Genomic DNA, 13857 nt, shown 5'->3' on the forward strand with positions numbered 1-13857 from the left:
GTTAGCACATGATTCTCCTTATGGGGACTTGATATGTTTAATATGCTTGTGTCGCATTGGACAGTTACACCTCCACTGTCTTGGACTACATCTGTTTCTGTGTGGACAATGTAACAACTTAGAAACGATTCCGTGTGTTCCCTAATAATCCACCCTGGATGACACACGGAGTTCAACAACTTATTCGAACAAGGAACAACGCTTTCAAATCCGGGGACCAGGAGGCATACAGTGCTGCCAGGGCCAACCTGAGAAGAGGCATCAAGACTGCCAAGCAGCAGCACAGGAGGCGTATCGAGGCCAGGTTTGAGAACAACACAAACCCAAGGCAGGTCTGGGAGGGCATCAGGGCTATCACGGACTACAAAAGAAGAACACCATCACCCTCAGCCGACAGTTCTACTCTGGCTAAGGATCTAAATCTCTTTTATGCCCGTTTTGATAGGGAGAACACCGACCCTGTCCTGTTCCCTCTCCCCTCAACCGACCCTGCTCCGGTCCTGAGCACTCATGAGCTGAGGCGTGTGTTCCGGAGCATTAACACCAGGAAGGCGGCCGGGCCGGATGGAGTGCTGGGCCGGGTGCTAAAAGACTGTGCTGCGGACCTGGCGGACGTCTTCACCTCTATATATAACACCTCGTTGTCCTGTTCACTGGTACCATCCTGTTTCAAAGCAGCAACCATCGTTCCCATCCCAAAACAGTCAAATGTCACATGTCTGAACGATTTCAGACCTGTGGCACTCACCCCCATTCCCGCCAAATGCCTGGAGAGACTGGTCATTAAACACATCAGAGCTGCTTTTCCACCATCCCTGGACTCGCACCAGTTTGCACACAGGGAGAACCGGTCAACCGAGGATGCGATCGCCACAGTGCTGCACACATTACTGAAGCACTTGGAACACAGGAACACCTATGCACGGCTCCTCTTTGTAGACTACAGCTCGGCTTTTAATACCATCCGGCCATACAAACTCCGTCCCAAACTCCACCAACTGGGACTTAACTCCTCTCTGTGCAACTGGATTGTGGACTTCCTCACTAACCGTAGACAGAGTGTCAGAGTGGGTAAGAACACCTCTTCCACCCTTGTGGTCAACACCGGTGCCCCTCAGGGGTGTGTTCTGAGCCCTCTGCTATACACTCTCTTCACCCATGACTGTATTTCCTCCTGCGCGTCCAATCTCATTGTTAAGTTTGCAGATGACACTACAGTGCTCGGACTTATATCCAACAATGATGAGACAAACTATAGGACAGAGGTGCAACAACTAGAGTCATGGTGCCACGACAATAACTTGGTCTTAAACACCAAAAAGACCAAGGAGATCATTGTAGATTTCCGGAAGAGGGGTCATAACAACCATCTGCCTCTCTTCATTGGCAGTGAGGCGGTGGAGAGGGTGAGCAGTTTTAAATTCTTGGGGGTAACTGTGACCGAGGACCTGTCCTGGGGCAACCATATCACCTCAGTTGTATGGAAGGCCCAACAGCGCCTCTACTACCTGAGGAGACTGCGGAGCGCACACATTCCCAGATCTCTGATGCTGAACTTCTACAACTGTGCCATCAGCAGTGTTCTGACGTATGGATTTCTAGTGTGGTTCCCCAGCTGCACCAAGGCCGATCAGCAAGCACTCCAGCGGGTGGTGAAAGAAGCTGGCAGAATTATTGGAACAAGTCTGCCAGAGATCAGTAATATCTTCCCCACTCGCTGTCTGAGGAGGGTGCACAGTATCCTGCGGGACCAACATCACCCTGCGCGCCACCTTTTCCATCTGCTGCCCTCAGGGAGAAGGTACAGGTCTATACAGGCCAGAACATCCAGACTGGCCAACAGCCTGTATCCACAGGCTGTGAGGCTCCTGAACTCTCTGCCCCCCTCTCACGGACAATAACCATATCCAACTTCTTAATAGCAATGAACTGGTCTGCATTGGTGCATCATATCTTTATTCTCTTCCCCCTCCTGCCCCCCCCCCCTCTTTCTTAAATAGATAACTATCATATCTGATATCATATCTCACAGTACAATAATATTGAATGGGTTGCATTGTTGTATTTTGTCATGTTTCTCAGGTCTTTGTCTGAATTTCTACGAACATTATTGCTAAGGATTGTCTTATTGCATTGGAGTCACACTGGGTTAAATATGTACACTTGGGTTTTAAAGGGTATTTATTATTTTCTTCTTTTTTTTGGGTTGTATGGAAGCCCCAAACGCAATTTCATTGTTCTTGACAATGACAATAAATAAATAAATACTAAATACTAAAATGCTGCTGAGAATATAGCCCAGAAGAAGCGTATAGTATAGCTTTTATTTTGGAAAGAGCCATTTCTCTGTAATAAACTCTTTTTTCCAAAGATGAGTGATTTCTCGATCAGATAGATTAATTTTTTTATTACTTTGTTGTTTCAGCAACATTAAATTTAAAAACTGTACTTTTGCGTTAAAATATATATTTATAATTTTAATAAATGGCAAATTAAAAAAGCATGAACATTTTTTGTATCGAAAAAATATCGAACCGTGACACCAAAGTATTGAACCGAACCGAACCGTGAATTTTGTGTATCGTTGCACCCCTACTGCTAGCAGCAGGGACTAAACCACATAACGACTTGTAGTATTGAAAAATAGTCAACATGTAAGTGCTAAAATGTATTACTCCTAATGTTTTTTTTTTTGTTTGTTTTGTTTGTTTTTTTTGCCTGTCCCGTTTGGCTCTTTTGCCATCAGAATTGTTGTCTAAAGGCAAAGAAAGATGCCCAACGGATTTACTTTACCAAATTGACCATCCCAGCCTTGCCGTAATGGTCCATTTGATTCACCTTTTATTGTTTATTTTATTTTCACTTACTGAATACGGGACAGACTTGACTGGGGGAAAGAAGGGGAGAAAGAAAGAGGGAAAGAGAAACAGCTGAGAAGAGGGACGGGGGAGAAGGGCAAAAGACAAAAACCAACAGAATGAGCAGTAAAAAAAAAAAAAAAAATGCATATATCAATCACCTGGATCACCTGCTGAGAAAGAAAAAAGAAAACAAGCAGAAGAGAACAAGAGTAATAGAATAAACAACATCACAATGATATATGGGAATATGACAGTAAATACTAAATATTAAACATTATTGTGCAGCACATAAGATCAACAGAACACAGTGTGCTTTGAGGTAGGAGCCAAAAAGGGTGTAGTTTGTGGGTGTGATCACCCGTGTGTACACCTGTCAGCATGGACGCGCTTGTTTTTTGTTTTTTAAAAGGTTCCTTCATGTAATGATCTGCTAGAGGGTGTGTGGGGGGGGGGGGGGGGCACAGCCCCGTCCTCCAGGGCATGAAGCAGGTATGGAGGAGATCAAAACTCCAGACATCCAGAGGCGCCCAGAACACAAGAGACCAAGGAAGACCAACAGAGGGGCAGCCGCGCCACTGTCCCAGAAAGAGCTGAGGAGAGTCCCAGATGAGGGCTCACTCAGCAGCCGCGGAGCAGAAGCCAGGGGGGGTTGCAGTGACACGCCCGTGAGCTCCGCCGGCAGCCAGCCGTGCCTGAGTGACCGAGCCCCAGGCCGAGAGGCCAGGGGCACCCAACCTCCGAAGTGGCCCGAGCGAGCCCCAGGCTCCAGGCCCCGATAAGCGGCCGCCAAGGAGTGAGCCGGTGTGTACCTGGACGCCCATCCCCGGACACAAAGAACCACCAACGCACCGATGTCTGAGGGAGTCCGCCACTGGCAGGGGAAGTGCTAATGATGACTTGCACCCTTACTCCAGCAGTGGAGTAAGGGTGCAAGTACCGATGAGGTCCTGCATTAAAATGATCAGCCTCTCCTTCTCTCTCTTTCGCTATGGTCGGCAGCAGATCACATGACATGGACTAGCAGCCAGCATTGATGGGGGGCAGTCGGCTCGAGTCACTTTGCTGTGCAGAAGTGGATCAGTGAACTCACCACACACTAGGACAGTTTACTGTGTGCGCAACACATTTTTTGTTGCAATTTTCAAGTAGGGTCATGCTTTCAAACTAGCTCCAAGCTAGCAAATGACCTTTTTTTAGTTTCAAAGAGACGTGAGGGTACCTCCCAAAGTTTGACCTGCACAGGCCCATCCACTCACTGTCCTCTTCAGGTCATGCTGTTACCACCTTTGCTGCAGAAGCACTAAAATGTATAATCCAGGAAGGGATGGGTGCTGTTCATTGTTTTTAAATTCCTTAACAAATGATGTGGCTTGTTGTGTGAATAACTGCACTAACAGTTTGTGCTGTGACAGTAACATTTTATTTTATTTTACAGTGGTCCCTCACTATAATGCGGTTCACCTTTTTTTTTCTTTTTTTTTTCTTACAGCATTTTGTGTTCTGCGTCCTGATCGGCTGTAGACCATTGTCAATCAATCTCCTCCGTGCCGTGTCTCCTGTACAGTACAGAATGCATTCAGCTTGTCAAATTTACATAAATCTTCGATCGCTAGCAGCGCAACTCTGAAGTGCTGGACCGTATGGTTGTAGGTTTTCTCCCCAACAAACACAACAATGTTGACGAAATGTTTTGCACCGTCAAAGCCGCCTGCGATAGCACCCAAAAGGCGGAGGAAGATGCTAACCATCGCACAAAAAGTTGGACTTCTGGACATGCTAAAGGAAGGTAGAAGTTACCATATTTTTCGGATAATAAGGCTAATTAAGCAAAACAAAACAGTCAGATAAGTCAAACTTTACTCAACTCATTCTTCTTGCTTCCTCTACTTCCATACTATTAATTCATTAATGTTGAATTCTTTCGCAACTTTTCTATTCCCGTGTTTTGGACCTGTAAACAGGGTTTGATCTTGAACTTTGAGAGTGTTTAAACAAGAGAGAAAAATGTGAAAATGTTCATGCCTGTCTGAGAAAAGTGTATAAAGTGTGTAGTGAGGGGCTTTACAGTCTTAAAACATCAATAATAATTGTAAAAAATGAAGTTGGCTACTTCGCAGATTTCACCTATTGCAGGTTATTTTTAGAACGTAACTCCCACGATAAACGAGGGACCGCTGTATAATGTTTGTGTGTTGATGCATCTTGCTAATCAATCTATTGGTCTCATCTAAATATGAACTCTTTTGGCAATAATAAACAAATAAATAAATAAATAACTACACAATGAAAGAAAGGGATGCTGGTAGCTGAAATCTTGAACTTGAGGATCCAAATTAGTAGTCCACAAACCAATGAATGACATCGCGTGTGTCATGTCCATCTTTTATATACAGTCTATAAACTGGAAAAACAAAGCAGTTAAAGACTACGGTGACTGTGGTGACAATACTCTGTGGATTTGCTATTGAGACCCTGCACATTGCAAATAGTGATTTGAGTTCCTGCTATTATAAAACAAATATTGGTTACTGTAGTGCAGTCATTTAACTTGCAATAACACACTTGAGTTAAATTGACTGACAAAAAACTAAAATGCACCATGAACAGCAAGATGAAGAAAGCATAAATCAAATTCTTTTCTCCATCCCCTTAAAACTGGCTCTGGAGTCAAGATTTGTCTAAAGCCCTCAGGCACAAACCCAACACCAGAAATCCCCTTCTTGTATGAAACTGACTTCAGACCAGTGCCCCTTGGCAGCCTTGTCCCTCTCCAGGTCCCTTGAACCCCCCCCCCCCTCCCCCCACCCCCCAACCTCCTCATCCCCTTATCCCCCTCTTTATCCTCTCCTCTCTCTCTGTGGGGCCAGGTGGACAGACGGTGGCCAGGTCTGCAGTAATTTTCCCCCTGACTGGTTTTAATGTAAAGGGTAATGTGAGAGGAGACAGGCAGACACTGTGTGTGTGTGTGTGTGTGTGTGTGTGTGTGTGTGTGTGTGTGTGTGTGTGTGTGTGTGTGTGTGTGTGTGTGTGTGTGAGATTCTTATATATGTTAACACACTTTCTCACACACTTGCGCACACACAGAGGTGGATGTGGTCCTCAGCATCTACCAGTCCATTACCAAAAAGCTCTACATCCTCTTTATTTATTTCTTCCTTGCCCCCTTTGTTTACTCTCTGGAGTATTTTCCTCAATTCAGGTTTTTATCACTCCAACTTCTCCAGCAGAGCAAGATACACACTCTCTTTTAGACCCTCACACACACACATAGGAGAGAGAGAAAAATTCTGGCAATGTATTGGTAGTTGCCCAAAACAAGTCAGGTCTCTGTGTATATGCATACACCTGCAAACATGTATATGCACAAATAGAATAGCACAAATGGCACACATATGCACAGAAACTTGTACCAAGGCCTAAACACCTCTGGTAACCTTCACCTTCCTTTCACCCAGTAGCATCTGGTTATCATTCTCTCTCTCTCTCTCTCTCTCTCTCTCTCTCTCTCTCTCTCTCTCTCTCTCTCTCTCTCTCTCTCTCTCTCTCTCTCTCTCTCTCTCTCTCTCTCTCTCTCTCACACACACACACACACACACACACACACACACACTCTCTCTCTTTAAGGTGCACATTCACAATTGTGCAGCCTCTGGATCATGCACACACATATATGAGAATGCATACACACACACACACACACACACACACACACACACACACACACACACACACACACACACACACACACACACACACACACAGGCAACAATCCCATTAACATCAGTACGTTTGTAATGGATGTGTTTGCAGTGCTGCTGTGGGAGAGAGGAGAGACCTGAAGTAGCTGTTATAAATCACTCGCTTGTTCCCCCCTCCCCCTATCACGTACAAACATGCACACACACACACACACACACACACACACACACGCACGCACGCACGCACGCACGCACACACACACACACACACACACACACACAGAGAAGAGTCCTCTATGGCATCACTACATGGGGCTCCCATTCACTAACTCTGCAGCAAACACACTCTCACATACATATGTGCATAGCCGTTCCCCCCTTCTCCTTTCTATCCTTACCGCCCGGGGTGGGGAAATCCTATTACCCTATGAAGAGGAGGAACACATCATTAATTACATTCACATGCTTTTTTACACACACAAACATGTATGTATGCCAGATTTCCTTGCAGCACAGGCTTCGTCACTTAGATCACAGCTACTCGCGCTGCCACCAAACTCAAAAAATAAGCTGTATCATGCAGCTATATTTTGTAAATTTATCTGCCAACTGCTCTTGACAAGTGACATTAAAGCTGAGCCACTTTATCTGATGGTGTGTACGCACGCACGCACGCATGCACTCACTCACACACACACACACACACACACACACACACACACACACACACACACACACACACACACACATTCAAACATAGGGCCCCTGCCTTCACAAGAGGAATATGTCATGACGTGGAAAACCAAAGTTACGATAGCTGAGAGAGATTTCAGGGAACATGGACAGGCAGATCAGGGACTGTCAGAGTGTCTTCCCCAGATTTATTCAGAGCCTCAGCAGCCTTTTCAAGGTTTGCAGGATAGATGGGTGCCATAAAGTGATACATGCTCACTATAACATGAGTAGAAGAGGAGGAAGCCATGCACAGCTAGGGTGTCAGGGCTGTACAAGCCAAACTAGAACTAGAACTTGACTTTAATCGGGTTTATCTTGAACAATAACTGTTAATATTTGAGTTTTGGTCTCTGCCATAAACCATAGCTACATTTAAAGAACAAATTAGAGCAAAGGATGGAGTCCTGAAAAGAATTTTTAAAAACATAATTACTTAAATTTGGCACAGAAGTTCACAAACACAATTTCACAGCATATATGTCATATGTGAAGATGATAGATGGATAGAGTCACTCACTTCCTGATACATAACGAAATAATACCATGGGATACTTATAACTGAGAAAAATCTCTTTAAAAATATAATACGAATATAAAGGTCTGGCCACCCTGTTAAAAAGGAAGTTAGGAATATGTGTTTGAAACATACTACATTCATAGGTGTAGTAAGATAACTCTATAAGATAAGATAAAATAACTCTTTATTGTCATTGTACAGTCATACATATACAGTACAGTACAATAGTTCAATGAAATTGGAAAACTGTCCCACGTCAGCACTACGTACAACACAACACGACACGGCACATCACAACACAACAAATAAAATTAAGAATAAGTGTATGTGTATTGCACATTGTTATTATTGCACCTTGTTATAAATATAAATATTATTATTGTTATGGTTGTCCCCCCCCACCACCAAAAAAAAAGTCCAGGAGGTAGCCAATCAGGTCAGTCTTTTACTCTTCAGCAATAACATGTCGGTTTTCACTTCTCATCATTGTTATCATTTTGTTCACATTTAACGTTTTGAGATTTTAAACTTGGAAACGGGCCCGTTTTTGTCTGAAATAAGAAAAAACGGAGAGCAAGGCCTACAGTATGTGCAGAGCCTCTTCCTCTATCACACAACCACAGCACCACCAAGTGGATCCAGACTTCCACTGCAAAGACGCAGATCACGGCTGACCTCATAGTTTTTGTGTTAGAGCAGGATAACTGAAGAAGATGCAGATTTGAATAGAAAAACACAGAGAAGCACAGGCACTGCCTGTATAATGACTTTGCAAGTCAAATATAACGGAAGCACTTCTTGTATCCAGCAGAGCCAAATAAAGTGGTAAGAATGCACGTATTTTGTCATCAAGGTCAGGAAATTTTTAGAAAAGAAAAAAAGAGATTAAAAAAAAAGAAGAAGCTTTTTAAAAAAAACAAAACAAACAAACTCTGTGATGAGCAGAGACCTTGGTGTTCTTTCTTTGTAGTTAAATTTTTGTACAAGCAGAACATTGCCTCATTTTTCTTTTCAGTCTTTTCTGCTCTTTGTGCATATCATAAACAGCTAAATTCAGCAGATCTTCTAAATTTAATTTAAAAGATAATTTATTTAGCCTCCAGCTCTATGTCACAAACTCTGCCATATTTTCACATAAATTTAGGCAAGGAGTAAAATGTAAAATGCTATTTAATTTCTATCATATACTCAATCAGTTGTAATAATTTCACAAAGAAAATTATTAAGTGACACATTACCATCACTGAATATAAGAGTTCAACATTCAGGGAAAGATACATATTTGCTTCATAGCAGAACACAGACCCAAATCTCAGGTAAATTTGCAGCTTAGGCCAATAGATGTGAGATCCAACACAATGTGCACTTCATGGGATGTAAGATCTCCAAGCTCTCTAGTCAAAAATAGCACTAACAAACAACTCTGTTTTTTAGTGATAAATGTTATATGTCATGTTACATGTTACATGTTAGTGCTATACAATATTATTTACTATATACCATGATTTATTCTAGGTTTACTGAAAGGAGGTTTCATTGCACAGCCTAATGAAATCACTGCATATACACACTGACTGCCACCACACTGTTACTCCCTGTAAAATTTTCAATTTCTCAAAAGATACAAATCTTTTTTTTTTTTATAAATGCAATGTTTTAAAAAAGTTGATTATACTTTCTAAACTTTACATTTTTCCAAAATACAGTCAGTTCAGTTTAGTTTTTCATATCTCACCTTAGAGACGGAAAGCAAAGAGAAAACTCTTACATAGGCAAATACACTCACTGGCCACTTCATTAGATACTGCCTTGGTTCAGGCCCTTAGTTAATCATCAAACAAGCTGTTTTACCTCCCTTCATTATGTAGTCATGGTTTATATGAGCAGACATTGCTGTAACAAAATGTAAACACTCTCTGGAAAATTTATTGGGTATAATTGTTCAGCTGGTTGTTAATAATTTAATCAGTTACATGGCCGCACCTCAGTGCATTTATGTTTACAGACGTGGTCAAGGTGACCAGCTGAAGTTTACACCTCCAGCAGAATCAGGCTCAGTGAGGGGTGACCATATGCCATGACCAGTTGGGGTGAAAGGAGGAAGACAGGATAAAAACACATTGTGGAAGAGAACCATAAATTAATAATGACTAATAATCAAATACAAAGAGGTGTATACACACATAGTGAGTGAAAAAAGATGAAAAATTGAACAACAGAAATAAAAACAAAATTTTTAAAAAGTGAAGTGGTCTGATTAGTCTTGATTTGTGTCTGAATTTAAAGTAAACAATATAAAAACATGGATCCATCCCACCTTGTATCAGTAGATGCTGGTTCATGCTGGTGTCGGTGGTGTAATGATGTAGGGGATGTTTTCATGGCACAGTATCAACTCTTTAAAATCAATATGAACAGTAGATAAATGCCACAGCCTACCTGAGTATTGCTGTTGGCCATGTCCATCCCTTTACAACCACCCATCTCCCATCTTTAGTGTATCAATCAGAAGCTAAAATCATCACAAACCCATTTCTTTAACATGACATTGAATTCATTGCACTCAAATGACCTCCACAGTCATCAGATCTCAATGCAAATGAGCATCTCTGGGATGTGGTGGAACAGGATCACAAATATGTGCAGCCAGCAAATCTGCAGCAACTGTGTGACTCTGTCATGTCAACATGGACCCAAATTTCTCAGGAGCATTACCAGTACCTTGTTGAATCTGTGCCATGAAGAAACTAAAAGCTGCTCTAAAGTTAAAGTCTTTGACTTGAAAACTTTTACAAGGGTACATTCACATTTGAATTTACATTGTGTGTAAAGGTAATACAAGCACTCTAAGACAAAAAGCACGGCCTCAGGTAAATAGCAATGTCATGTTTTAAGGTAATGCTGGTCATTTAATCAGTATCTTTGCTTAAGAGACTGGAGTGGCTAAACAATGGGGACGATAAACATTAACACGCAGTACTTTAGTGTCGAAAGAGTGATTACTGAAACGGTTTACTGTGAACATTTATAAGGTTTTCTGTGTTCTGTATGAACATTATGCAACCTGGAACGTGTTCATTCGAAATGTTTCCTTATTATGGTATTTCTGTATTACATAGTTGTAACTGTAATGCTGTATATTATGTGAATAATAAAACATAAAATAAAATATTCCAAAAGATCTTTAATCTTGTTTACCAGAGCAAATTAGGATATACATAACAAGTCTTAACTCCAATGTCTTGAACATATTAGGAAATTTAAGAAGCAATAATTAATCAGGCCTCTACGTGTAAATGAAGTGATATAACACATAAAAGAAAGATCAAAGCATACAGTGGGGCAAAAAAGTATTTAGTCAGCCACCGATTGTGCAAGTTCCCCCACCTAAAATGATGACAGAGGTCAGTAATTTGCACCAGAGGTACACTTCAACTGTGAGAGACAGAATGTGAAAAAAAAATCCATGAATCCACATGGTAGGATTTGTAAAGAATTTATTCGTAAATCAGGGTGGAAAATAAGTATTTGGTCAATAACAAAAATACAACTCAATACTTTGTAACATAACCTTTGTTGGCAATAACAGAGGTCAAACGTTTACTATAGGTCTTTACCAGGTTTGCACACACAGTAGCTGGTATTTTGGCCCATTCCTCCATGCAGATCTTCTCGAGAGCAGTGATGTTTTGGGGCTGTCGCCGAGCAACACGGACTTTCAACTCCCGCCACAGATTTTCTATGAGGTTGAGGTCTGGAGACTGGCTAGGCCACTCCAGGACTTTCAAATGCTTCTTACGGAGCCACTCCTTTGTTGCCCGGGCGGTGTGTTTTGGATCATTGTCATGTTGGAAGACCCAGCCTCGTTTCATCTTCAAAGTTCTCACATATGGAAGGAGGTTTTGGCTCAAAATCTCACGATACATGGCCCCATTCATTCTGTCCTTAACACGGATCAGTCGTCCTGTCCCCTTGGCAGAAAAACAGCCCCATAGCATGATGTTTCCACCCCCATGCTTCACAGTAGGTATGGTGTTCTTGGGATGCAACTCAGTATTCTTCTTCCTCCAAACACGACGAGTTGAGTTTATACCAAAAAGTTCTACTTTGGTTTCATCTGACCACATGACATTCTCCCAATCCTCTGCTGTATCATCCATGTGCTCTCTGGCAAACTTCAGACGGGCCTGGACATGCACTGGCTTCAGCAGCGGAACACGTCTGGCACTGCGGGATTTGATTCCCTGCCGTTGTAGTGTGTTACTGATGGTGACCTTTGTTACTTTGGTCCCAGCTCTCTGCAGGTCATTCACCAGGTCCCCCCGTGTGGTTCTGGGATCTTTGCTCACCGTTCTCATGATCATTTTGACCCCATGGGATGAGATCTTGCGTGGAGCCCCAGATCGAGGGAGATTATCAGTGGTCTTGTATGTCTTCCATTTTCTGATGATTGCTCCCACAGTTGATTTTTTCACACCAAGCTGCTTGCCTATTGTAGATTCACTCTTCCCAGTCTGGTGCAGGTCTACAATACTTTTCCTGGTGTCCTTCCAAAGCTCTTTGGTCTTGGCCATGGCGGAGTTTGGAGTCTGACTGTTTGAGGCTGTGGACAGGTGTCTTTTATACAGATGATGAGTTCAAACAGGTGCCATTCATACAGGTAACGAGTGGGGGACAGAAAAGCTTCTTACAGAAGACGTTACAGGTCTGTGAGAGCCAGAGATTTTCCTTGTTTGAGGTGACCAAATACTTATTTTCCACCCTAATTTACGAATAAATTCTTTACAAATCCTACCATGTGAATTCATGGATTTTTTTTTCCACATTCTGTCTCTCACAGTTGAAGTGTACCTCTGGTGCAAATTACTGACCTCTGTCATCATTTTAAGTGGGGGAACTTGCACAATCGGTGGCTGACTAAATACTTTTTTGCCCCACTGTACTTGCCCAAAGTGCTGACTTTAAGTAATTGAAGCAGTCAAATGAAATAGTCTTAATTGGTTTCTCTCTATATCAAGCTCATTTTTATTTAAATATTAAGTATTTGAATAAATATAGATTTGATTTTATATATTTTTGTTTCATTTTACTCAAAATTGCTTCATGTTCATGATGGTGAGAACTATTTGTTTAGTGCAAGCACAAGGCGAAATGTGTGAAAAGGGGGAAATGGGAGGAGCTGGTGTTTGTTTCCTTTCCTATTTTTGATTCTGGCGAGCTCATAAAGTCTGCTACCTGGTTCTGCTTTCTCTTAGCTCATCCTGTTGGTCCATACAACTGTAGCTACTAATTGTTTCTTCATGGGAACCTGGTACATTAATTTTAAGATACCAATCATTGTTGCTACACAACAGCTAACAAGTGATGCAAGAATAACCGGTATTTCAGAAATTTCAGAAAATCAGAAACATACAAAAGTATGTCAGGAGTGCTTCCCTGTGGAGGTTTAGTCCCCTTCACCTTAAAGTTGACATGTGATCACTGTGAGACACCATTTATTCAAATGTTGCTTCTGCTCTAACACACTTTCACTTTGCTACATCCTATTCTGACACCAATTGCTACAGCCTTTCAATTTTTGAACATTTTACTGTAAAATCTTTTCTCAAAGCCCAAATGTGACTCAAATATAATAAAATAAAAATACCAGATTCACTGATTCTCTAGAATCTAAAATGCTTTTGGAGTCCAACATTTCTGACCCTGAAAATCTTCAAGGACTCTTCGGAAAAACTTTTTTTCTTTATTTTGTTTTTACATTTTGGAATTTACTTTTTAATGCAGGAATCAAACGTAGAGCATATAAACTAAACTGATGAATTGGAGAAACAGCGCTCATATTCTATTTCATATCATTCACGCGCCACAATCCAAACTTCTAACAGTGAATCCCAAACCTATGAAACACCATTGGATTATTTAATGTCCTTGCAATTACAATAAGAACAAGCATGCATCTCTAGATGTCAGCAACATGACAAAGTAGACAGATGTGATCAGAAAGGAAAAAAAGTGAAAAGAAATTATTGGAATATTTAGAACTACG

Source organism: Rhamphochromis sp. 'chilingali' (genome assembly GCF_963969265.1).
Source record: "Rhamphochromis sp. 'chilingali' genome assembly, chromosome: 2".
Lineage (NCBI taxonomy): Eukaryota > Metazoa > Chordata > Actinopteri > Cichliformes > Cichlidae > Rhamphochromis > Rhamphochromis sp. 'chilingali'.